At 36.3% G+C, this 26,680-nt stretch overlaps 1 long non-coding RNA gene and 1 pseudogene across 2 annotated transcripts in view; both read right to left on the reverse strand.

Moving 5' to 3' along the window:
- LOC103884536 overlaps window positions 1-26,680 on the reverse strand; it is a 107,862-nt gene that overhangs the window by 12,178 nt on the left and 69,004 nt on the right. For both annotated transcript variants that reach the window (XR_002522142.2, XR_002522143.2), the window contains exon 3: window positions 9,100-9,202. This is a non-coding gene — a long non-coding RNA (uncharacterized LOC103884536). The remainder of the gene's footprint in view (window positions 1-9,099; window positions 9,203-26,680) is intronic.
- On the reverse strand, window positions 3,508-3,608 carry LOC116274305 (annotated as a pseudogene).

Genomic DNA, 26,680 nt, shown 5'->3' on the forward strand with positions numbered 1-26,680 from the left:
GGTAATACTGGCCTTGTAGAATAAGTTTGAAGGTATTCCCTTCTCACCTACTTTTTGGGAGAGTTTGAGTAGGATTGGTATTAATTTTTCTTTAAATGTTTGGTAGAATTCAGCAGTGAAGGCATTGGGACCTGGGCTTTTCTTTGCTAAGAGATTTTTTTTTTTTAATCTTTTTTTTTGTTTAATTTTTTTTTTGAAATGGAGTCTGGTTTTGTTGCCCAGGCTGGTGTGCAGTGGTGCCATCTTGTCTCACTGCAAGCTACACCTCCCAGGTTCACGCCATTCTCCTGCCTCAGCCTCCCGAGTAGCTGGGACTACAAGCTCCTGCCACCATGCCTGGCTAATTTTTTGTATTTTTAGTAGAGACAGGGTTTCACCATGTTAGCCAGGATGGTCTCAATCTCTTGACCTCATGATCTGCCCACCTTGGCCTCCCAATGTTAATAATTTTTAAATTTTTAAAAGGAGATTTATTATTATGGCTTCAATCTCATTACTTGTTATTGGTTCATTCTGTTTTTTTTTTTAAATTTCTTCATGGTTTAATCTTGGTAGGTTGTATGTGTCAAGGAATTTATCTATTTCTTCTAGATTTTCCAATTTATTGGCATATAGTTATTCATGGTAGCCACTAATGATCCTTGGAATTTCTATGGTATTGACTGAAATGTCTCCTTTTTCATCTCTGATTTTATTCACTTTGATTATCTGTTTTTTTCTTAGTCTGGCTAAAGGTTTGTCAATTTTATTTTTTAAAAAACTTGTGTTTCATTGATCTTTTGTATTTTCTTCATTTCAATTTTATTTATTTCTGCTCTGATCTTTATTATTTTCATTTTTATAACAATTTTATTACGATAATGTATTATAAAATTCACCCTTTTCAATTGTATAATTCAGTGATTTTTAGCATATTCACAATGTTGTACAACCATCATTACTATCTAGTTCAAAGTCATTGTCATCACCCTAAAAAGAAACTCCATACCCATTAGTAGTCACTCCTCCTTTCTACCTACCACTCCAGACCCTGAAAACCATTTACACTTCTTCTTTTTTAGTTTAATTTAATTTTAATTTTAAGTTCCAGGATACAAGTGCAGGACATGCAGGTTTGTTACATAGGTAAACATGTGCCATCATGGTTTGCTGCACCTATCAACCCATCACGTAGGTGTTAAGCCTCGTATGCATTAGCTATTTATCCTGATGTTCTCCTTCCCCGGACCCACACCTCTCTGTCACAGGCCCTAGTGTATATTGTTCCCCTCCCTGTGTCCATGTGTTTTCATTGTTCAGCTCCTGCTTGTAAGTTAGAATGTGCGGTGTTTGGTTTTCTGTTCCTGTGGTTAGTTTGCTGAGGATAATGACTTCCAGCTTCATCCATGTCCCTGCAAAGGACATTGATCCTTGTTATTTTCTTTTACTAATTTTGGGTTTAGTTTGCTTTTGCTTTTCAAGGTCTTTAAGATGTATTGTTAGGTTGTTATTTGAAGTTTTTCTTTGCTTTTAATGTAGTAGCTATAAACTTCCCTCTTAGTATTGCTTTTGCAATATCCTATAGGTTTTGGTATGTTGTGTTTCCATTATTATTTGTTTCAAAAAATTTATAAATTTTCTTCTTAATTTCTCCATTGACCCACTGGTTATTCAAGAGTGTAGTGTTCAATTCCCATGTGTTTCTAGAGTTTCCAAAATTCCTCATGTTATTAACTTCTGTTTTTTTTTTCCATTGTGGTCAAAGAAGATGCTGATATAATATCAAGGGTTTTTTTTTGTTTTTTTTTTTTTTAATGCTTTTAAGACTTGTTTAATGGCCTAATATATGGTCTATCTTTGAGAATGGTCCATGTGCTGAGAAAAAAAATGTGGATTCTGCAGTCGTTGGATGAAATGTTCTGTAAATCTCTATTAGGTCCATTTGTTCTGTAATACAGATAATTCTGATGTTTCTTTGTTGATTTTCTCTCTGAAATTTCAGACCAATGCTGAAAGTGTGGTGTTGAAGTCTCTAGCTACTATCATATTAGGATCTCTTTCTCCCTTTAGTGCTAATAATATTTGCTTTATATATCTGAGTGTTCTACTGTTGGCTGCACATATATTTATAATTCTTACATCCTCTTGCTCAACTGACCCCTTTATCATTATATAGTGACCTTCTTTGTCTCTTCTTACAGATTTTGTCTTGAATTCTATTTTGTCTGATTTATGTATAGTGACTTCTGCTCTTTTTTGGTTTCCACTGACATGAAATACTATTTTTCCATCCTTTTATTTTCAGTCTATGTGTGTGTAAGTGAAGGTGTGATTCTTGAAGGCAACAGATCATTCAGTCTCGTCTTTTTATCCATTTAGTCACTCTATATCTTTTTATTGGAGGGTTTAGTTCATTTACATTCAAGTTATTAAGAACTTACTCTTGCCATTTTGTCATTTGTTTTCTTGTTGTTTTGTGATCTTCTCTTCCTTCTTTTCTTTCTTCCTATCTTCCTCCCCTCTGAGGATATCCAGAAATGCTATCCAAGAGCCAAGGGCTGGAATAGGGGACCCCAAGAGTCTGCTTGGTGCTCTACCCCACTGTGGTCAAGCTAGTACCTAAGATGTAAGAAAAAGTTCTCTTTACGTTTTCCTCTGCTTTTCTCAAGCAGAAGGAGTGTCTCACTGTTGCTACCACACCTGATAATGTACTTGGGCACACCTGAATTCAGCATATCTAAGAGCCCAAGTACCATGGCATACTACCTGGGTATTGCTGCTGGTTATTCAGGGCCCAAAGGCACATTAGTTTGCAGGTGATGAAACCTTCCAGGACTGGGTCCTTGCCTTCAAGGCAGTGGGTTTCCTTCTGGCCCAGGGTGTGTCTAGAAATGTTGTCTTGGAGCTAGGCCCTGGAGTAGGGTCTCAACACTCTGCCCAGTGCCCTATCCTACTGTGGCTGAGCTGGTGTACAAGATGCAAAACACAGTCCTTTTTACTCTTTACTCTTACATTAAGCAGAAGGAAGGTGTTACTTTCATTCCCACAAGCTGCACTGTTTGGGGCTGAGGGAAGGGTGGTGCAAGCACTCCTTAGCTGTCCTTGTTGGTGTCTCCCCAAGTCATGTGCCACGCTAATACAATAGCTATGAGCCCAACTTAGCACCAGGAGTTGCCTAGGAATTGCAGTCCTTGGGCCTTAGACTGCCTTGCCAGTTTACCTAAAATCCTGGAACACTTTGGCCCACAGTGGTGAGACTTGCCAAGTAACTCAAGTTTTAACTGTTAGTATAGACAATTCCCCTTTGACTGGGTCTGGTCCACATGCTATCTCCATGTGCAGGCACTGGCTAAGCCCAGCACGGCTTTACTCTCCACTGTGATAGTGCAGCATTGAGTTAAATATAAAGTCACCCTGTTGCTGCACTCTCCCTCCTCAAAGTACAAGGATTATCTCTCCATACCAAACAACTGGTGACAGGAAATGGGACATGTATGGCCTCAGGGACTCAAGACTGTCTCTCCTACCCTCTTCAGAGGACACTTCACAAATTTGTGTGTCATCCTTGCAGAAGAGCCATTCTAATCTCTGTATCATTCCAATTTTAGTGTTAGTGTTATGTGCTACGCTAATATGTATTAGCACTCATATTTATTATAGTCCGGGTATATAATGTCACCAGGGCCAGTCCTACAATGTTAGTAGGAATGTAGAATGCTTTTATATTCTAGGAGAGTGTACTTCCAGTAGGGACCAGTTTGCCACATAAATTATAAGCCAGATCAGAAAACATTTTATTGTAGATTTTCCATTTGGTGTGGCCAGGATTCTTAATAACGTAGCATAGCCCTTGTATATTCTGGTGATAGAATACCACGTTGAGTGTTACAAACCTCATCTCTACCCCTGTTCCCTCTACTTTAGAGGTATGTGTGTGTTTTGTTGTTGTTCTTTCCCATATTCCTTTACTACTTTGGGGGAAGGAGTATCATAGGTATGTTCCTGATTAGTTCCTCCAAACTAATCTCATTTGCGTTATTCCTAAGTGAAAATCTCCTCAGGCTTTTACTATGCCTTGTCGAGGAGGCATCCACATGGTGTGAATTATCTGGTGGACTGATGTCTGTCTGTCTGTCTGTTCTTTTCTCTTTCTTTCTTTCTTTCTTTCTTTCTTTCTTTCTTTCTTTCTTTCTTTCTTTCTTTTTTCTTTCTTTGTTTCTTTTTTCTTTCTTTCTTTCTTTCTTTTTTCTTTCTTTTCTTTCTTCTTTTCTTTCTTTTCTCTTTTCTTTCCTTCCCTTCCTTCCTTCCTTCCTTCCTTCCTTCCTTCCTTCCTTCCTTCCTTCCTTCCTGTCTTTCTGTCTTTCTTTTGTGTCTTTCTTGTGTGTCTTTCTGTGTAGAAGAGCTGGAAAACAGAACATTAATTCCTTGAATCTCTAAGATAGGGGACTAAATGTGATTCACGTTCACTATACAAATGCACTTACATAAGGTTTGGAAGAAAGAAGTGAGGTTCAGGCCATTCTTCTGGTTCTGCTGGCAAATGCTATCCTGAATACCCAATTTAGTGGTTGTGTCCTGATCATGGGGTGGTGGCTGTCAAGTTTTGCAGGTAGGTTTTTTGATTATAGAGCAGCGATTTTATTCATAGCTTAGTGTGATTTTCAGTCATATCTGAAAACTCAGTTTGGCGTTTGTTTATTCAGCTTCCTAATGACTGTAAAATAAGTTTCTGCTTAACTAGAATAGATATATTATTTACCACTGGACTTCAACCAATGTGAACTTTGCATAATTTTCTCTATTCTTATTTTTCCTCTGGGATTTGGCTTAGGAAATCTTAGGAAGTTTCTAGCAAGGATTTTGGATATCTGCTACCATACCACCATCATTTCTGGAGGTCTGTTTATAATCAATTTCAGGTAACGAAATTTCAGATATTTGTGTAATCAAAGCTTTGTTTTCCTTGCATTTTTGTTTTGGGAGTTTACTTTTAAGAAGATTGGTTTCTTGACGATTTTATAGACACCCTACCATTTTCAAAGACTTGTTGGTAATACAAATCCCAGTGATTTTACTATAAACCAGAAACTAGCTTCTTTATGAATCATTTTCTGTTGGTTGGTTTGTTGTTGTTGTTGTTTGTTTGTTTTATTGCTCTTTACCATCTTGCTCTCATGAAACTCAGGGTAATGAAAGGGTTTGAAGTAAGCAGACTGATAAAGCTGACATGTGCTTTCTCTGTTCCCTGTATTTGTATCTATTAGATCTTAACTGAGAATGTAAGAGAGGTAGGAGTAAAGTCTTCCTGTAGAATAACTAAGCTGATTGTGGAAGAAACTGTAGACTTTAGTGTTAAAAGAGGAAGTGACTGTGAGTGCTCTAGGTAGACAGAGCAATATTTGACAAGTGCAGTGACTTGGATATGAGAATAAACATGGTGGCCTCTGCAAACTGTCGGCAAGTATTGGAGCCAGAGTGAGTGTGGTGGGCTAACACTGAAAAAAAGATTAGTGCATTCCTGGTGGCCAAATGAGAAAAAGATCAGGGCATTTTACTTCTCTAATCCTAATAGATCCCACAGTCCCATGTAGCCCAGTTTCTTTATGGAGGGAGGCCTCTAAAAAAGCCGAGTCTGAGTAATCAAAAAATCATCAAGCAACTCTAATCTTAACTGTACTTTTCAAAAAATATAAAAATCATCACTTTCCTCTATCCAATTTCTGTTTTCTATTCCTCCTATTTTCTAACACCCAAAAACTACCTCTGTAAACTCTTAATCCTTCAGTATTTTCTTGACATCCAGCTCTCATCTTTTCCCTTCTCCCTCTCTTTCCTTTTCACTTATCTATCTCTTTATTAAGTTTACTTAATGTCTCCAAGTCTTTCTCATTCTCTGGTCATTTATTTGTCTAACCTCCTAATAACTACATCCTAAAAGATCCAGAATAGGTCTAGAGGTAGAACTTTCTTGAGAGAGCAGGAAAGAAAGACAGGAGCTCTGCGTACTTTTATAAATGCAGTGGCCAAGTACACTTAGAAACTTGTACTTAATTCTGGATCTAGTTGCAGTCACGGGACGATTTTTAGCCACGGAGTGATATAGTAAGATTTGCATGTTAGAATGTTTCCTTTTATGGAGTTGCAGAGAATAAACAAATAATTACTTCAGTTACATAAACATAGTAGTGCTGAGTATTTATTAAATTTACGTATATAATGACTATCATAGGCAATAAGGAAACTTATAATTACAAGTAACTTTAAACAACTGAGCTAAATGTAAACAGAAAATCAGGATCGAAGAAAAAAGGTCTGCAAAAATGAGTGTTATGATAGTTTCTTTTATTCAGCTCCAAACTTACCTCACAGTTGCTGTTGGAGCAGTGAGTAAACCAGCTTACTAATTTACAGCAATTGTGGTAGTCGACTTCAAAAGTGATTTCTTGGGAGTGTGTTTTGAGAAGTTGAGGACCAAACAATAAAATGTAAATTTAATGTTAGAGACTATAAGGACTGAGTATACTGCTTTCTAGAATGTAAGAGTTAGGAACATGAATAAATAGATTCCTAGAGCATAAATGGTTAATATGTCTATCAACTATCTGGTATCTGTTATTTTTCTCAGATTTGATAGATGCTACACTAATAGTATTTTAGTCTGGAAGAATTTTAAAGCAGATGTGTTTTATTCATTCTTGACATAGAAAAACAAATCTCTGTAGGGTGCCTGGGAAAGTCTGATTCTAAGTATCATGCTGTCTGGACATGCCTATGCCATAATATGCATTCTCACATAACCGGTTTGTGATGTGGTATGATCTTATGGTGACTAATTGAATTTTGAGAAAGTTTGCCAATGACAATGATTTTAGGGTATGTTGACCCTTTCTTTTCTGCAGGAGATTGAGACATCTTGATGCTCCTTCTGATTTGTAATGGGGGCCTTAGTAAGATACAACATAAAGACATCCTCTAAGGGATGGCCCCTAGCCAACAGGTCTTGTGTGCATTACTTATGACATGTGGGAAGTATCTGTAGATAGTCAGCACATAGGCAATAGTTCTCTTTATTTTCTCTGCAAGAGACTAGCTATCAGGCACCAGACAATGTTCGTGTTGTCATCAGGTGTGATTGCCAGGATGAACATAAAACAACAAACATATCTAACCCACCAGTAGAGCTGCTTTTCCACTTTCCTTTCCCATTGGGTGTGGCTTTGTGATTCTAATAAGATCAAGAGAGAGGAAAAGAGAGTTTGGCAGTTTGGAAGAGCTGCATGGAAGACGTGATACTTGAAAGAAAGATAGTTAGGTTTAGTGAAGTAGGAAAATAATCAGGGCAAAAAGAGAAACAGGAACAAAAGTTGAGCTGTATGATAATGAGGTGCCCATGAGCAGAGGGAGTTCATGCTCAGTGAGGACAAGAAGATGCTCAACCAAATGAATCTAACTTGCTCTTTATTTAAAAGTCACTGGGGATACACAATCTACATAGTATCAAGTAAAGGATGGCCTGTTTAGCTTGTGAATGATGACAAAATTTAGTGATTCAGAAAACAATGACCTGTTTCACATTTATTCATTAGGCTGAATTTTGTGTTCTATTTTTGTATTCAAACTCTACACCTGTTCCCCTTCTCACTGTACTACAATGCTGAAATGTATTTATTTTAATCTATAGGTTAACATTCAGAATCAACTAATCAGGAATTTCTTCAGTTTTATGCATGAAGGGTATGTTTCACAAGTATAAAAAGAAAAAATTTAAAAATGTTTGATATAAGAAAATATCTGGCTGTTTGGGTCCTTTCTTTTGAGAATGGGAGTATTCTAGAAACAATTTTACCTGTACCTTAGGACTGCAAATGGAAATCCTTGATATTTACATTTTAGTGTCTTTTTAATGCTTACTATGAATTCTACATCATCAGATATGTGGTGGCAAAGGTATAATTTTTCTGAAAAATTATATTTTTTAGCAAGAATATTTGCATGCAAAGCATCTTATTTTTTTTCTGAATGTCATGCTTTTCCTGGAAACCATTAATTTTCTTTCAGTATTTTTCTATTTTCTACAGTCTGTTGATAGTGGTGGGAAACTTGAACTTGAAACACTGTTTAGCCATGTAGATCTTGAAATTAGTATGTCTTTCTCAATGAGGGAGAGCATTTGAATTGGTAATTAGTGTTGATTCAGGATAGAAATACTGAAGCAACATTTTGCTGTGCAATGACATAAAAATTTCAAAATGAAAATTATAAGGAGGTTGCCAAAAAAAAAAGACGTCTTGAAGTTCAAACCCTCCAGAAAAATTTGCTAAAACTAGCAGTGACTTTCCACAGGTCTAGTAATGACTCTGAGTTAAGCTTTTAACTAAAAAAAAAAAAAAGCTTTTTTTTTTTTTTTTTTTTTAATTTCACTGGCAAAGTTAAACAAAATCAACTATAAAGGAAACCAAATGAAAAAAATTAAACAATCTTTTAAAGTTCTACAGATGATCCTAATGTCCTGCCACGGTTGAGAAATCCTGCTTTGTTCTTGATGGATGACCTTTTCCTTGGCTCACTTAGCCTCAATTTCTGAAAGTAAAATATTTCTTAATTTCATATTAAGTCAATAGTACATACTCTTCACCTAGGAAACAGACATTCTTAGGTACTATAACCTTTATTATTCTATTCTTCTCTAGCAATTTTCTATGATTTACCCCACCCCTTTTGTAAATCATCATCTATTCTTTCTACTACCATCTCTTCCTAAATCTCTTCACTCTGTAACTTTATCATTTTGCAGCTATCATTTTTCTCACCTGAAATTGCTCTTCCCCTTTTTCTTACCATACTTTACTTTTGGCCTCTCTGTCTACTTGGATTGTTGGTTAAGCAACGCTGTTCCCTCACGATTTCACAGGCTGGTTCTGCCTAGTCATTCAAACCATTTGAGATGCTGTCTGAGATCATGAAAGCTTGGTGCTGCTTAGAAAAACTTCCATTCTATTCATCTGGCCAAACTCCTTTCTACATGTAAAATGCAGTATGAATTTTGCCTCCTGATGAAAAGTAGAAAAAGGTACCCATGGATCGTGAATTTTTGGCGTGATAAAAACAACAGTTACTCACCGCGCATCAAATGAAGACCAACCCATCAAGGACACATTTCTAGAGATCATGACTTTGTTTTGAAACTTTTTTAGTGATATCCCATGATGATTTTAGACATTTTCTGTGAAGACAAAAGAGTCATTTTGTAAATATCCCTTTGATATTTAAATAATCATATAAACTTTCTGAAAGCTTCTTGAAGGATGAACATTAAAGTTTAAGTGCTTGAAAACTGTATTATATTTTCTTCAGTGAATTTTGCGTAGGGTTTGGTTCTATGGGCTTTTCTTTCGCCATATCTAAGCCACTCTGACAATGAGTTGAAGGGAACTAACATCATGTAAAAACAAACAAACAAAACAAACAAAATCAATGTGTAAGCATAGGGCTGGGCCATTGGCTTAGCTGTAGCACCTGTGAGAAGGTCTTGAGGTTATTAATAGAGAACATCAGCAATCAGTTAAGAATAGGACTTGGATTTGAAAAAACACAATAGAAAATTAGCATCAATAAAGATGTAATACAAAAATGAAGCGGGCTATAGTTTTTTTCCTTAGTTTTGGTTGAACTTCATTTAAAGTATCATTTTTACTTCTGCAGAGCATGAGTTTAGAAAAAGACATAGACATCTCAGGAATTCAGTGGGGAGAAACCAGGAGGGTAAGGAGATCTGCGTGAGGAATAGTTAAACGAATGAGGCATTGGCCTGCAAAAGAGTGAACTAACTGGAGCATCCAGTCACCATTTTCAAATACTTGAGAGGCTCTTATGTGAAAGGTACACACAACTTGTTCTGTAAATACTAGTGAGGGAGAGGCTTGGGACACAGGGTATGTTTATAAGGATGCAGAACTCCCAAATTCATGATATAAAATTTTGATTTTTGAGAAAACTTATTTCTAATATTCTAGGATTTATAACACTTTCCTACATGTTAATTTCTTAGTGGGTTGTGTCTTCCATTTAATTTATAATTTAATAAGTTGACCTAATTTATTCTATAGAACAAGTTCCATAATATTATATTATTGACCTTTTCTTGGACTTAAGTTTCCTCATCTTATTACATACTATTCCCTATGTAAATGTAATCATTGTCCAGCAGAACAAAAAAAAGTGTTACATATTTTACATGTACTGAGTTTAAGGGGGTGGAAAGAATGATTTTAACTCAGATAAGTTGTTTAGGGAAGGCAGGAGAATGACTAGGTTCATTGATTTTCCAATATCATAACTTTATCTGTACATATGATAATTTTAATGGATTATGTCTACCTATCCAAATTCACAGCTGAGAAAATATTTCAGATTAATATCAGATATTATTCAGGGCAATTGGACAGAAGCACAGTTATTCTTCTTGATGAAAAAAATGAATTTAAGGGGGCCTCTTCTCTTGGAAGCTTATTCGTTTTCTATTCAGTGTGAATTAATCAGAATAAAGCTTTAAAAAACCTGAAAACAATATTTAAACTCTTTTAAAATATATATTTGATTTTTAAAACTTCACAAATGGGTACATATTTTCAATTTTTAATTTTTTTTTTTTTTTTTTTTTTTTGAGATGGAGTTTCGCTCTTTTGCCCAGGCTGGAGTGCAGTGGCGGGATCTTGACTCACTGCAAACTCTGTCCCCTGGGTTCAAGTGATTCTCCTGCCCCAGCCTTCTGACTACCTGGGATTATAGGCACCTACCACCACACCTAGTTAATTTTTGTATTTTTAGTAGAGACGAGGTTTTGCCATGTTGCCCCAGGCTGGTCTCAAACTCATGACCTCAGGTGATCCACCTGCCTCGGCCTCCAAAATACTGGGATTACAGGTGTGAGCAACCTCACATGGCCTATTTTTTTTTTTTTAACATTTATTTTAAGTTCAGGGGTACATGTGCAGGTTTGTTATGTAGGTAAACTTGTACTTTTAACTTTGAGGAACTCCATACTGTTTTCCATAATGGCTATACTAATTTACATTCCCACCAACAGTGTACAGAGTTTCCTCTTCTACTGACATCCTGCATGGTCTGTATTCTTTGAATAGAGACCAGGGAACAGGAACTAGTCTGCAGTGAACAGGGTGTGAGGCCAAGGCACAAATCACGTGTGTGTTTATATCTATATAACAAGAAAATATGCCGCAGGCGGTTTTAGCTTGTCTAGTCTCTTTCTTTACACTTGAAAAACCAGTCCTAGAGTACTTTAGGGAAGAAGCCCAGAGTGGCAATTAATGTTATTCACCCTCCTCCCACTCTGTAAATATGGGTTTTTCCCATGGTTTAGCAGAGGCTGTTTATTATTTTATTCCTGTACTTTCTCCCTTACTGATCTCCTGCACTCCTATGTCCCCATGAATGTGCACAGCCATGTGTTAGTCCAGTAATTGCCGTGCCTTTGAAGCATCTTTTCTTCTCCTCCCTAAATTAAATCTGTCAATTGTGGACCAGTAAACCAGTTTTCTCAAGAATTTCCAGTGGTTTCTTGTAAAATTAGGCCACCAGTACTTTCACTCTTTATCAATCAAAAGGAGGAAATTCAAGCGAAGTCAAGGTGCATGTGTTAGTGAAAACTGAACTTGGGGTTGGACGTCAGGTTCTTGTTTCAGCTCTGCCTTTAACAAGCTGTGTGGTGTTGTGCAACTTAGTTTCCTTATTACTAGCATGGAGGGGTGGGACTAGAAGATGTCTAGTTTCCTCTCAGCTCAATGAAAGCAAAGAACGCTTTCTTCTTAAGTTTTATTAGTGTTACCTAGTATTTCTTTAACCTTCTATGGATCCACTGCCTGATACACTGGGAGGAAGTACATAAATAGATTTAAAAGTTTCACCTATAAGGCAGGTAATTAGATTTTATCCAATTGCTTACAGCATGCTGGGTATTGAGGGGAAAGTTAACTAGTTTTATCAGCCCCTGGTTTGAGTAAGTAGTAGTCAGTGTCTTGAGGAGTTGGGACTAGAAGAAAGAAAGGAGATTTGTTAAAAAAAAATAAAGGTGGGGCTGCTGTGTACCTAAGCAAGGACGTCAACCTTCAGTTATCAAATAATCATAATTCACAGAATGGCTTTGAGAAAATCTAAACATAATAATTAAAAATTTCAAGCTGAGATTTGAAGAAATCTGGAAATTTATCCTTCTGTCTCAGGAAGATTTTATATTTCCATTTTAGCACTTGAAACTCCAGCTCCTGCTGAATGCTTCTGGTTTTAGAGAGTTTACAATATTGTAAGTCCAACTGTTTTGTTTCCAGTGTTGATATTCTTTACATGGGTACTGTGTTTTCCAGAGAGTGGAAAAGCACTTTGATTATATGCAATACTCACGTGTGTATGATGGGAAAAGATAGTCACTCTATTTTCTTTTTTAGAGGAAGATTAACATTCAACTAAAAGATACTCTGGATGGTCATTCTACTTGTGCATCTGACAGGTAAGAAACAGACTATGAGATTACAATATATTACTACTAAATATTTCTCTTATTTTCAACCTTGAAATGAGCTATTTTATGATAAGCCCTTGTCTCCAGGAACCTGGAAGTTTCAAGAGCTCTAAAACAATCATTCATAGCAGACTTCTTTACCATGAGGCTATTCCTGTGTTCATGTTAAGACCACAGATCATTTTCTGAGGAACATGGCTCAAAAGAATTAATTTCAAGAATAAGTAACACTGTCTAACATTCTGGCTGTAGAAGTGTTTTCTCTTCCTATATCATGTTTTCCACTTGCAAGGAAAATTTTTAATGAAAAACACTTTGGCAGCAAAAAGAACAAAGCTGGAGGCATTGTACTACTTGCCTTCAAAATAGTATAGTAATCGAAACAGCATGGTACTGGCATAAAAACAGACACGTGAACCAATGGAACAGAGTAGAGAGCCCAGAAATAAATCCACATATATATGGCCATTTGATTTTTGACAAAGATGCCAAGAAAACGCAGTGGGAAAAGGACAGTCTCTTCAGTAGATAGTGTTGATAAAACTGTATAGCTACACGCAGAATAAAAATCGTCCCTTATCTCACTATATACAAAAATCAACTCAAAATGGATTAAAGATTTAGATGTAAGATTTGAACATGTAATAATACTAGCAGAACATATAGGGGAAAACTCTGTGACATTGGCCTGGGTAATGATTTCTTAAATATGACCCAAAAGCATAGGCAAGGAAAGCAATAATAGACAAATGGGATTATACCAAACTAAAAAGCTTCTGCATAGCTAAGGAAACAACAGAGGGAAGAGAAAATGAAATAGGAGAACATATTTGCAAGTAATACATTTTATAAGGGATTAATATCCAGAATATGTAAGGAACTCAAATCAAAAAGCATAAAAACATTGCATAAAAACAAATTACCTAATTAATAAGTAGAGGACCTGACTAGACACTTCTCAAGAGAAGACATACAGATGGCCAAAAGGTATATGAAAAATATTCAGTATCACTAATCATCAGGGAAATGCAAATTAAAACCACAATAAGCTATCACCTCACATCTGCTAGAATGGCTATTACCAAAAAAAAAACAAAAGATAGTTGTTGGTGAAGATATGGAGAGATAGGAAACTTTGTACATTGTTGGTGGGAATGTAAATTAGTATAGCCATTATGGAAAACAGTATGGAGGTTCCTCAAAGTTTAAAAATAGGGGAGGAGGTTTAAAATGGCTGACTAGAAGGATTTCATGCCTGCCTCCTCCACTTAGAAGAACCAGAATAATGCACAGACAGTCATAATTTGAGTATACTATCCAAGAGAGAATGCTGGAATGCAACAGGGAAAGGACAGGAAACATGAAAAGCAGGAAAGAGGAAGGAAAAGTGGCAGCCTGCCTGGCTGGAATTGGCTGGGAGCCAGAAGTGACTTTGCAACCTGGGGAATTGGTGAGAGAGAGATTTTCAGTGGCCTACATCCCTACCATGGAATCCGGCAATTCTGGCCATAGGAGAACCCCTTGACCCACCCAAATCCTGAGACTAACATACGGAGCTTCTGGAAGATGATGGGACAGAACTGCTTCAGGGAGGGGGCTCACACTGGTCCCATACCCTTTCTGAGACCCAAGCTGCTACAGTTAAGATTCCATTTCCAAACCTAGCAAACTGCATGCTGTCCTGGAGCTCAGTGGTACCAGGACTGAGGAATTATGGAAACTTGGGCTGCCACTGCTAGGACAGTGGAGCAAGCTGAGCGCACTCCTGCAGTCAGCCAGGGCTAAGAAGCAAGTGAGGCATGAGCTGCAGTGGCCAATTTTAGGAAGCAAGTGATGCTGGGATCTGAGATGGAGATGCAAGTGAGGTGCAAGCTGCTGCTAGAACTTGGTCACAAGCTGGGTGGGCGCTCTTGCAGCCAAGGTGGGGTGCAATCTACATGTGCCAACTGCAGCCACCAAGGCATGGGGGACAATCTCTGCTAGGTCTGGGGTGTGAAAGGAATGTGCATACCCTACTTGCCAGCCCAGTCTGTGGGCATTAAGGATGGCTTCACACTCTCCAAAGATAAGACATCAGCACAGCTGCTATGGCCCCTCACCCAAGCTCTCTGCCTGGGACCTGAGGGTTGCCATGTCTTCACCAGCTGCAGCTGGTAGCTGTTCTCACAGTTGGAGAGCTTAAGCACAAGACCACTTGGCCCAGCTTTGCTCCCCTTCAAAGACGGAGCACATAGATCTTCAAATCAATTCACCATGACAGGCACCTGAGCACTCCTGCTGAGATCCTGAGTTTGGGCCTAACCTCCTGGCTGCTAACATCTCAGCTGGCACTTACCTGCAAGTGCTAACTGTGGTCTTGGAGACTGGCCCACCCAGTCCATCACAGCCACCACCAGTGTCAACACATACCACTTGGGACCTAGAGAATTTTCTCACCACTGCAACTGTCATTGCCCATGCCATGCCAGCCTCCCGGGCATAAGAACCCACCTACCCACCCCATCCACTGCTGCCATTTCCAGTATCTGAGCAAGCTACTAGGGGTCCAAGAATCAGCTTGCCAGTAACCACCAGCATAGGTTCCAGCTTATGCTGCCCTGGGGCACAAAGATAGGCATGCTCAGCCTATTGCTGCCACCAGTCAGGGCTGAAGACTGAATTACCCAGCATCCTAGTTCTCAGCACAACTTCACCACAGCCTCCAATAATAACCATACCTAACCCACCAAGGAAATCACGTATATCAATAATGCTGTTTCCAGCTAAAGAAATCATATAGAGACTACTGAATGCACCAAAAGCAAAACCTGAGTATCCTAGCCAATCAACACCATACTACATCTTTAGAAATAAAGTCCTCCCCTATAAAAGGATATTGAAAAATAGGAAAAAGTAACAGTTACACTAGATGTGCAGAAATCAATGTTAAGGACACAGAAAACATGAAAAAGCAAGAAAATATGATGTCCCCAAAGGAAAATAATTACTTAGCAATAGATCTTAATCAAAAAGTAGTTTTGGAAATCAAGACAAAGAATACAAATGATTGATTTTAAAGAAGCTAGTGAGATACAAAAGAATTCTGAAAAACAATACAAAAAACAACCAGGGAAAAAAATCAGTATATGAATGAGAAATTTACCAAAGAGATGAAAACCCACAGAAGTGTAAAACTCAGTAGTAAAGCAATTACATAGAGGAGGAAGAGAAAGCACTCAAATGGTACCTCTGCAGAATTCCATCAAATGACAATAACAATAAGAGAAAAAGAAAGGAACAAAGAATATATAAAAGAACCAGAAAACCATTAACAGTATGACATGAACAAAGCCTCATATGCCAATTATAACCTTGAACATAAATGATCCACTTAAGATATAGAATGGCTGAACGGACAAAAAATTCCAATTTTATGCTGTTTGCAAAAAATTCACCAGTAAAGGCATATGTATTTGGCAAGTAAACGGACGGGAAAAGGTATTTCTTGTAAATGGAAGTGAGCAGGAGTAGCTATAGTTACACCAGATAAAACATACTTTAAGTCAAGAACAATAAAAGATAAAGAAGATCATTATATAATAAAGGGATCAATTCAGCAAGAGGGTATAATCCTAAATATATATGCACCCCACCCTGAACAACCAGATTCATAAGGCAAATATTACTAGATTTAAAAAGAGTTAGATTGTAATACAATAGTAGGAGACTTCAGCACCCCTCTGTCAGCACTAGACAGATCATTGAAACAGGAAATTAAGAAACACTGGATTTAAATTGAACTTCAAAGCAAATGGATCTAACATATAACAAATATTCTATCCAACAACTATAGAAATACATTCTCCACATCAGCACATGGACCATTTTTCAGGATAGATCATATATAAGACTATAAAACAAGTCTCCACACATACAAAAATGTAAATTATATCAAGTATTTTTTCAGACTACAGTGGAATAAAACTAGAAATCCATACCAAGAGGAACTTTGGAAATTAAACAAATACATGGAAATTAGCTAACATGCTCCTAAGTGAACTTGGGTCAATGAAGAAATTAAGATGGAAATAAAGTTTCTTGCAACAAATGAAAGTGGAAACACAACATATCAAAACCCATGGAATACAGCAAAAACAGTGCTAAGAGGGAAATTTATAGCAGTAAAGGCTTACATTAAAAAAGACTACAAATTAACAATCTAACAATGCAATTCAAGATACTAGAAAATCAAGAACAAATCAAACTCCAAATTAGCAGAAGAAATAATAAAAATCAGAGGAGTCCTAAATGAAATACACTAAAAAAAATACAAAGGATCAACAAAATAAAAAGTTGGTTCTTCAATGAGATCACTTGGACTCGGGAAGGGGAACATCACACACCGGGGCCTATCATGGGGAGGGGGGAGGGGGGAGTGGGGAGGGATTGCACTGGGAGTTGTACCTGATGTAAATGATGAGTTGATGGGTGCTGATGAGTTGATGGGTGCAGCACACCAACATGGCACAAGTATACATATGTAACAAACCTGCACGTTATGCACATGTACCCTAGAACTTAAAGTATAATAATAATAATAATAATAATAAAAGAAAACTTAAAAGCAAACTTTAAGCCAAATAAACTTGTTTTGCTTTAAAAAAAAAGTTGGTTCTTTAAAAAGATAAACAAAATTGATAAACAACTACCTAGACTAACCAAGAAAAGAGGAGACCCAAAAAATTAAATCAGAGAAGAAAAAGGAGACATTACAACCAATACTATAGAAATTTAAAAAAACATAATTATGAACAATTATATGCTAACAAACTGGAAAACCTAGAGGAAATAGATAAATTCCTGGAAACACAGAATCTACTAAGACTGAATTAGAAAGAAATAGAAAACCTGAACAGACCAATAATGAGTAGCGATATTGAATCAGTAATAAAAAGTCTCCCAACAAAGAAAAGCCCAGGACCAGATGAAGTCACAGCTAAATTCTAGCAAATTTACACAGAGTAACTAATACCAATCCTGAAATTATTCCAAAAATATGGAAGATGAAGGAATTCTTTATAACTCATTCTATGAGACCAGCATTATCTGATACCAAAGCCAGATGAAGACACACAGAAAAAAACAAAAATCCCAAAAAACAAAAAAAGCCCACTACCGACCAATATTCCTAATGAATCTAGATGCAAAAGTCTTCATCAAAATGCTAGCAAACAAAATCCAACAGCATATAAAAAAGATAATATGCCATGGTTAAGTGGAATTTATACCAGGGATGCAAGGATGGTTCCACAGATGCAAATCAAAAATTGTGATACAACAGAATGAAACAAGTACTGCATGATCATCTCAACAGAGGCAGGGCATTTGATAAAATTTAACACCGTTTCATGTAAAACCTCTCAACAAACTGGAAGGAACATTACTCAAAATAAAAAGGGCCACATACTACACCTCTTCCACTAACATTATACTGAATGGGAAAATGGTGAAAGCCTTTTCTCTTAGAATTGGAACAAGATAAGGATGCCCACTTTTACCACTCCTATTCGACATAGTACTGGAAGTTCTAGCCTGAGCAATCAGTTAAGGAAAAGAAATAAAAGGTATCAAAATGCAAAAAGAGAAAGTCAAATTGTCCTTCTTTGCTGATAATATAATCATATATCTAGAAAAATCTAAAGATTCCACCAAAAAACTTTCATATTTAATAAATGAGTTTAGAGAGCTTGCAAGATACAAAATCAATGTATAAAAAGCAGTAGAATTTCTGTGCACAAGTGGTGATCTAGTTAAGAAAGATATCAAGAAAGCAATTGCATTTAAGATAGCTACAAAAAATAAAATAGTATAACTTCAACCAAGGAAGTGAAAGCTTTCTACAAAAACAACTACAAAAATCACTATTAGAAGAAGTTGAAATATACATCAACAAATGGGAAAACATCTTATGTTTGTGGATCTGAGGAATCAATATTGTTAAAATAACCATATTGCCAAAAGCAATCTATAGATTCAAAGCTATTCCAATCAAACTGCAATGTTATTCTTCACAACATTGAAAAAACAATTCTAGAATTCTTATGAAACCACAATAAAGCACACATAGTCAAAGCAATCCTAAGCAATAAGAATGAAGTTGAAGGTATCAAATTACCTGACTTCAAAATATGTTGCAAGACTATAGTAACCAAAAATAATATGCTACGGGTATAAAAATAGACATATAGACCAATGGAACAGAATATAAAACCCAGAAATAAACCCACATATTTACAGCCAATTGATCTTTCACAAAGCCAACAAGAACTTATGTTGGGGAAAAGCACCCTCTTCAATAAATTGTGTTGGGAAAATGTAATATTTACATGCCAAAAGATGAAACTGAACACCTGTCTCTCACTGTATACAAAAGTACAAATCAAAATGGATTAAATACTTACACATAAGACCCCAAACTATAAAAATACTAGAAGATAACCTAGGGAAAACACTCATGTACATTGGTCTAGGCAAAAATTTAAGACTAAGTCCTCAAAAGCACAGATAACACCACCAAAAATAGACAAATGGACATTAAAGTCCTCTGCCTCGCAAAGGAAAACAATCAGCAGAGTGAAGAGCCAACCTGTTGAATGGGAGAGAATATTTCCAAACTATTCATCTGATAGGTGACTAATACCCAGAATGTAGAAGGAGCTCAAACAACTCAATAGGATTTAAAACAAATACTCGCATTAAAAAGGCAGAAATCATGAATACAGATTTCTTAAAATAAGACACACAAATAGTCAATAGGCTTATGAAAACATGCTGAACATCACAAATCATCAGAGAAATGCAAATCAAATCCACAATGAGATATTATCTTATACCAATCAGAATGGCTATCATGTAAAAGTCAAAATATAACACATGTTCACAAAGTTGCAAAGAAAAGGTAACTCTTATACACTGTAAGAATGTAAATTAGTACAGTCACAATGAAAAACAGTATTTTTTCCCCAAAACTAAAAATAGAACTACTGGGCAATCCAGCAATTCCACTATTGAGTATCTACCTAAAGAAAAAGAAGTCAGTACATGAAAGAGATACCTGCACTGAATGTTTCTTGCAGCACTATTCACAATAGCAAAGAGATGAAATCAACCTAAATGTCCATTAGTGGATGAAAGGATACAGAAAATGTGGTGTGTGTATATATATATATGAAATGGTATACTTTTCAGCCATAAAAAGAATAAATAAAATCATGTCATTTGAGGCAACATGGATGGAACTGGAGATTATTATGTTAAGTGATATAAGCCAGGCACAAAAAGACAAACAATGCATTTCTCATATTTTTGTGGTACCTAAAATATCTGATCACATGGATGTAGAGAGTGGAAAGACAGATAACAGAGACTGGGAGATATGTAAAGTGGCAGGTGTAAGGATGAGGAGAAGTGAGTTAAAGTGTACAAACATATAGTAAGAGAAGGAATAAATGTAGTGTTTGATGGCACAGTAGGATGACAATACTTAACAACAATATACTGTACTTGGGTGATGCACACCTTAAATACCCTGACTTGATCACTATGCATTTTATCCATGTAACAAACTTCTAACGTACCCCTATATATTCACACAAGTAAAAACAATAAAATAAAATAGAATTACCATATGATCCAATAATCCTACTACTGGGTATATATCCAAAGGAAATAAAATCAGTATGTGGAAGAGATATCTGCGCTCCCATGTTCACTGCAGCATTGTTCACAATAGCCAATATATGGAAGCAACCCTAAGTGTTCATCAATAGATGAATGAATTAAGATAATGTGGTATATTTACACAATGGAATAGTATTCAGTCTTAAGAAAATTTTTGTCCAAATTTTGTCAAAATTCATCTAATAGATGACTAATAGCCTTAAAAAAGAAAATTTTTGTCAAAATTTTAAATTTTATTTGCAACAAGTGGATAAACCTAGAGGACACTATGTTAAGTGAAATAAGCAAGGCACAGGGAGACAAATACTGTATGGTCTCAGTTATATGTGAAATCTAAAAACATTGAATTCATAGCAATAAAGAGTTGGATGGTAGTTACCAGGCTGGGGGCAGGGAGTGGGGTTGGGGAGATATTGGCAAAAGGAAACAAAATTTCAGGAGTAAATTCAAGAGATCTATTGTACAACATGATGACTATAATTAATACAAATGTGTTATATTCTTGAAAATTGCTAAGGGGATAAATTTTAAGTGTTCTCACCACAAATAAGTATGTGATGTGATGTATATATTTATTAGTTCAATTTGGCCTTTCCAAAATGAAATATGAAATATACATATTTCAAGGTATCATATCACGCATGATAAATGTATATAACATTTATTTCTCAACTAAAAAGTAAATCTGAAAAAAGAATACTTCAGGAGAAAAAGACTTGTCACAAATTCAGAGTTATAATTCTTTTTAAGGTATTTAGTGCTTGCTCAACATGAAAACAAATTAACGTCATAGGATTTTGTTTTATTTTCTCTTTATGAGGACAGCAGTAAAAGAGTGGATGCCACTTATTGGGCGGCCACTGAGCACTGGGAGTTTGGCGTTATTCATCCGTGTAGCCTTCCAACAAATCCACAGAATTGTGATTCTTGTTTTTCAGATGACGAAACTGAGACACAGAGAGGTTAAGCTTCCTTCCCAAGGTCATGTAGCTAATAAGAGCTGGCCTCCCTCTCTACAAAGGTTATATATCTTTTCTTATACTCTACAGGATTTTAAAGAAGTACTATTTTTCCATTTTAAAATGATTTTTAAATGGCTTAACAAAAAATATGCTTTCAAGCTATTTTTAGAAATGACCTATGGAATTTATTTAGCACACGATTAGAATAAGCCGCAAAATACATCCATTCATGATTTGAAAAAGCAGTGGTTAGGTTTGGAGTAGTAATTTAGGTTCTAGTAGGATCACCTCTTCAGTATCAGAAGGGCCTTTTAATCGCCTCATCAAATTTTCAAGTGTAGGGATTCCCTTTCCCACATCCATTAGGAGAACTACTTGAGCTCATGTAGTGATAGATATGCACTACTTTAGGTAGAACTTTCCATTTTTGAACAGCTTGAATGATTGATAATTCTACACATTTACGTATTCTTTGCTGTTGGCATATTACTCAGCTTTTTAACACATTTTGTTTCATTCATGAATGCTTCTGTTTATTTTGAGTCCATGACTGTCCTCCTATTTACTTTCACTCACAGGAGCAATGAAGATTTTTTTCTATATGAATGTGGAACATGGGGAAGAGTTTTTGGGTTAATGTTTCTAATTTAATGTTAATTATGTATTATCTTTTTGCTGTTTGTTTTGGTGAACATATTTCTTGCAGATTTGACAATAATGAGTATTTGATTTTCTTTTGTATGAAGTCCCTTCTATAAGATCAAGAGCTTTGCTAATGCAGTTCTGTATTTGCACTGCGCCCTCAAAACCAGCATCTTGGAAGGCAAGAATAATTCTGACCCATAGGAATAACTTGCCATCTTAGCGACAGCAGATCTGTTTGTGAATAGATAATTACAAAGTAAAACCTTGGCAGACAAGAAGATTCCTTTAGTTTTAGGAATGGAAATTTTGACTTTTGATTTACTTATTAATGCCACTGTGGGGAAAACACATAAAGGAATTTGATATTTCATACCTTCAATTGCACTTATGGTGCTCTTGAAATACATGTAGCCTGAAGTTTTGATGATTGGAAAAACAAGCATTGTTGGTTTTTTTTCTTTCAATTTGGAAAGCTATCATATATTTTTAACTTGAGACCCCTCGGTATAAATAAAATGCATCCTTGCTTTTTACCAAATTCTTCATTCTAATGTATAAGGTGCGAGTGTGCAGAAGGGAATATGCAATCAGATATGATTCCAAAAATGCACATGCAAGACACATGGATAAAATCGTAAAATTGCACTGGAACCAATTCTAACTCCTACATGACTAGAATGTATAGAACATGGTTACGTGTCTCCTGGTTAAGTATCAACCACCCTCTGGATGTAGTTTCTAGTGCAGTTTCTATCCCCATAATTGTTGTTTGATAGGTAGATTTTACCTTTTGTGGATAAGTATGTTCTGTGATAAGAATTAAAGGTGTGTTCATCATTAATTTTATCTAATTTTTCACCTTGTCAAAGAAGATTAGAATAGCGTGTGGAACTTGATTCAACTGTGATATTTTGATATATTAAGAAATATATATTTTGGTTTTATCCTTCGTTTCTGGCATAGAACTTCTGAAAGTCTTGGAATTTCCCTAGTGATGGGAGTAAGAGTAGTTTCTTTGGTTATTCATAATAAGCTCCTGTCACATACCTGAGTTTATGCTAATGAGACAACCTGTGGTGAGTCCCTAGATAGCTTCAGGATTGGGGCTGGTTGTCAGAGGAAACAATCATATGGTTAAAGGGTTGGAATTTTGAGCCCAGCCCCTGACCTCTGGAAAGAAGCGAGAGACTGGAGATTGAATTAATCACAAATGGCTAATAACTTAGTCAGTCATAGGGGTATTTCCATGAAACTCCTAAACAATGGCATTTAGAGAGCTTCTGGGTTAGAGTTGTTCTAGTAAATTATTGAACCTGAGGAGGGGGTCATGGAAACTCTTGATTTATAGTCAATTGGACAGAACTATAGGAGGCTCAGGACTTGCATTGGTATCTGAGGTGAGGGTAGTCTTGTAGGACTGCGTAGGGTCTGTATTAACTCTGGTTAGTTAGTGTTAAAATTAAATGGAATCATTGGATACCCAGTTGGTGTCTGGAGAGTTAGAGAATTAATTGTTGGTATGGGGAAAAGAAAAAACTATGCATTTGATGTCAGAAATATGGGTAGAAACAGACCATGGTATCAATCATTCTGATTTCTTCTAAGAATCATCCCCTTAAAGCGTTTACAAATGGATAAAATTGATATTTTCCTAATTTTTATCATTTAGAGATATTGTTTCAAACACACAGATACTGATTTTCTCTTTAAGATAAATTAGTAATGAGTCAACTCTTTCTCAGTTTTCTAGCTCTTCCTCTAATAGTAATCTTAACTCCAAAATGGTAGCTAGTGGCCTATGAGAGACATTTTTAAAAATATGATTGGATTTAAAATACATTGCATATTTTATGTGCTGGATTTATGTAATAACCACCATTTATTGAGTGGTATAGACTGGTCACTGAGTTTTAATCTTCAATTCTGAGTTAAGTAGCATTATCCCCATTTTGTAACTGAAAAGACCGATGATTGGAGTGGTTAAGTAACCTGCCTAGTGTCATTAGTAAACAAGAGAGATTTTCTGAAGAGGTGGAAGTGAATATTGATGAGGAAGGGAAAGGGAAAGGTGATGAGGCAGATGCTATGGTCTGAGAGCATCTCCCAAGATTTGTATGTTGAAACTTCCTTGCCGTGGTGGAGCCCTTAGGGATGGGATGAGTGCCTTTATAAAAGAGGTCCCAGGGAACTGCTACCCTCCCTTTTTGCTCTTTTGCCTTAGGTGAGGACATGGCAAGAAGGACCTCACCAGACACCAAATGCCAACACCATAATTTTGGACTTTCCAGCTTCGAGAACTGTAGAAAATACTGACCAGTCTCAAGTATTTTGTCATAGAAACACAAACAGACTAAGACAATCGGTGAGTAGAAGTTAGTATGAAGGGCAGTAAGAAGAAGTGGCCATATTTAATCTGAGGTATACTGAGTTGAGAACATGTTACTTATCTTCAGTTAACTAAATGTTGGGGCTTATAGTGCTTGCATAGTTCCAAAGGGAAGAAAAATGGTGAGTGTATTTTTGCTTACATATAATAACATAGAGAAAATATACTTCTAGGAAGCAAAATTCTATCCTCATCTTCACACCATCCATAAGATGCCCACATGTAAGTTTTCTGAAGAAGGATTTATTAGGCCGGACACAGTGGCTCATGCCTGTAATCCTAGCACTTTGGGAGGCTGAGGCGGTTGGATCACCTGACGTTAGGAGTTCGAGATCAGCCTGACCAACATGTTGAAACACTGTCTCTACTAAAAATACAAAAATTAGTCGGGCATGGTGGCATGTGCCTGTACTCCCAGCTACTTAGGAGGCTGAGGTGGGAGGATCGCTTGAACTCGGGAGGTAGAGGTCTCAGTGAGCCGAGATTGCACTGCTATATTCCAGCCTGGGGAACAGAGTAAGATTCCGTCTCAAAAATAAATGAATGAATTAATGAATAAATAAATAAATAAAGTGATTGTGTTAAAAAACGATTTATTAATTGTTGTCATAAGATGAATGGATAGGATCATTGCAGACAACTTTTTCTCTAAAAGTGTTAAATAGACACCAGACTAATTGCAAATGATGTTACAGAAAAGATTAGATTTAGAGGTTTGGATAAACAGACCTTAGATTCTATGAAAGTAAAGATATAGAGAGTGTTTTGAAGGAATAATAGTTTAAAAAAATGGTTTCTGAGCTGGGCACCGTGACTCACGCTTGTAATCCCAACACTTTGGGAGGCTGAGGCAGGTGGATCACAAGGTCAGGAGTTCGAGACAAGCCTGGCCAACATGGTGAAACCTGTCTCTACTAAAAATACAAAAAATAGCTAGGCATGGTGGCATGCACCTGTAGTCCCAGCTGCTAGGGAGGCTGAGGCAGGAGAATCACTTGAACCCGGGAGGTGGAGGTTGCAGTCAGCTGAGAACATGCCACTGAACTCCAGCCTGGGTGACAGAGCAAGACTCCATCTCAAAAAAAAAAAAAAAAAAAAAAAAAAAAAAAAAGGAAAAAAAAAAAAAAAAAAAAAAAAAAAAAAAAAAAAAAAAAAAAAAAAAAAAAAAAAAAAAAAAAGTTTCTGTATTTATGCCCTATAAAATCTTACTGTGCTATCTGTAACTTTCTAAATAATATCCATTTTTTTTTCCCAATACGTACCAAACCTTTGTGGAGCAGTGGAACCTTTGTGAAGCAGTACGATAAGCGGCTATCAGGCTGACGTAGCTAGTGGTTACTTATTGTAAATATGCAATGGTATTGCACAAAACATATAGCCAGTCAGAATCATCAAACCTCTTTCTTATTCCTTGTCCCATTTGTGTCTCCTAAATTATCTAAGAGTTCAGGCTAAAGAAGACTTTCAGTTGTGCATTATTTAGGAAACTATCTAGGCCATACTTTCAGTAAGAGGTTGAAAACAAAAGAAGTTGATAACAAACTCATTTTCTTCTGTTGTGAGCTTTTAGTACATGTTCATCATACTATGAGATTTGAAGTTCTTTCAAATGTTTTCATGTCCCAAGGCATTTGTGAGAATAAACTTTTTTAATAGTCTCTTTTTAGAATCAGAGAAAGACTAGTAATGAAGTACAAGCAAGATGTTTGTATTCTTTCTTTAAATCCATGACTTTATGTCACTGGCTACCTGTAGAATGACACCAGCCTCTTAGCACATTTGCGAGTGATTAAAGAACAGGCTGATTCAAAAGACACTCATAAAATTCTGACCATTTACAGCCATGCATATCTGCTGGACAGATAGCAAACCAACAAACTTTATAAAGAAGTGACTATCCAAATTGGATCTCTTTTGTTATTTTTAGAACAAGTGTTAACCAAGTATTTCTTTTGAAGTGTTGAAGCATTTCCTTAGTTTAATTTTTACACATGAAATTTCTGATTGGCTTTGAAAGAAGTCTATATAATGAGGAAGGCAATTCTCAGAATAGAAGCTATCTTGAGGAGACTTGATGGAAAGAAGTTACCAAGTTTGACCTAAAACTGGAGCGTAAGTGTTAAACTGCCCCCCCAAATATACTGGAGGACAGAATGCTCAGGGAGATGCTAGAAAGATAAATAAAGAAAACAGAAAAAAATGGATGGCTGTGGCCTCATTTTTCTACTCTGACAGACAAGCTTAAGTCTGCTAATTGAGAAAAGTTGGAGAGGGGAAGATGATGTTAGGCAGGGAACGCTAATTTTGTGTCTTGTTGGGAAAGACACAATCTTTGATTATACATTCTTCACCTTTCTAAATTCTGTGCCTTCTGATTTCATGTTTTGGAACCTATTAGTTACCAGTGAGACTGAGATTTTGAGCACTTGAAGATATTTTCATGCTTCTGGTAAC

Source organism: Papio anubis, chromosome 3, assembly GCF_008728515.1.
Source record: "Papio anubis isolate 15944 chromosome 3, Panubis1.0, whole genome shotgun sequence".
NCBI classification, from domain to species: Eukaryota; Metazoa; Chordata; class Mammalia; order Primates; family Cercopithecidae; genus Papio; species Papio anubis.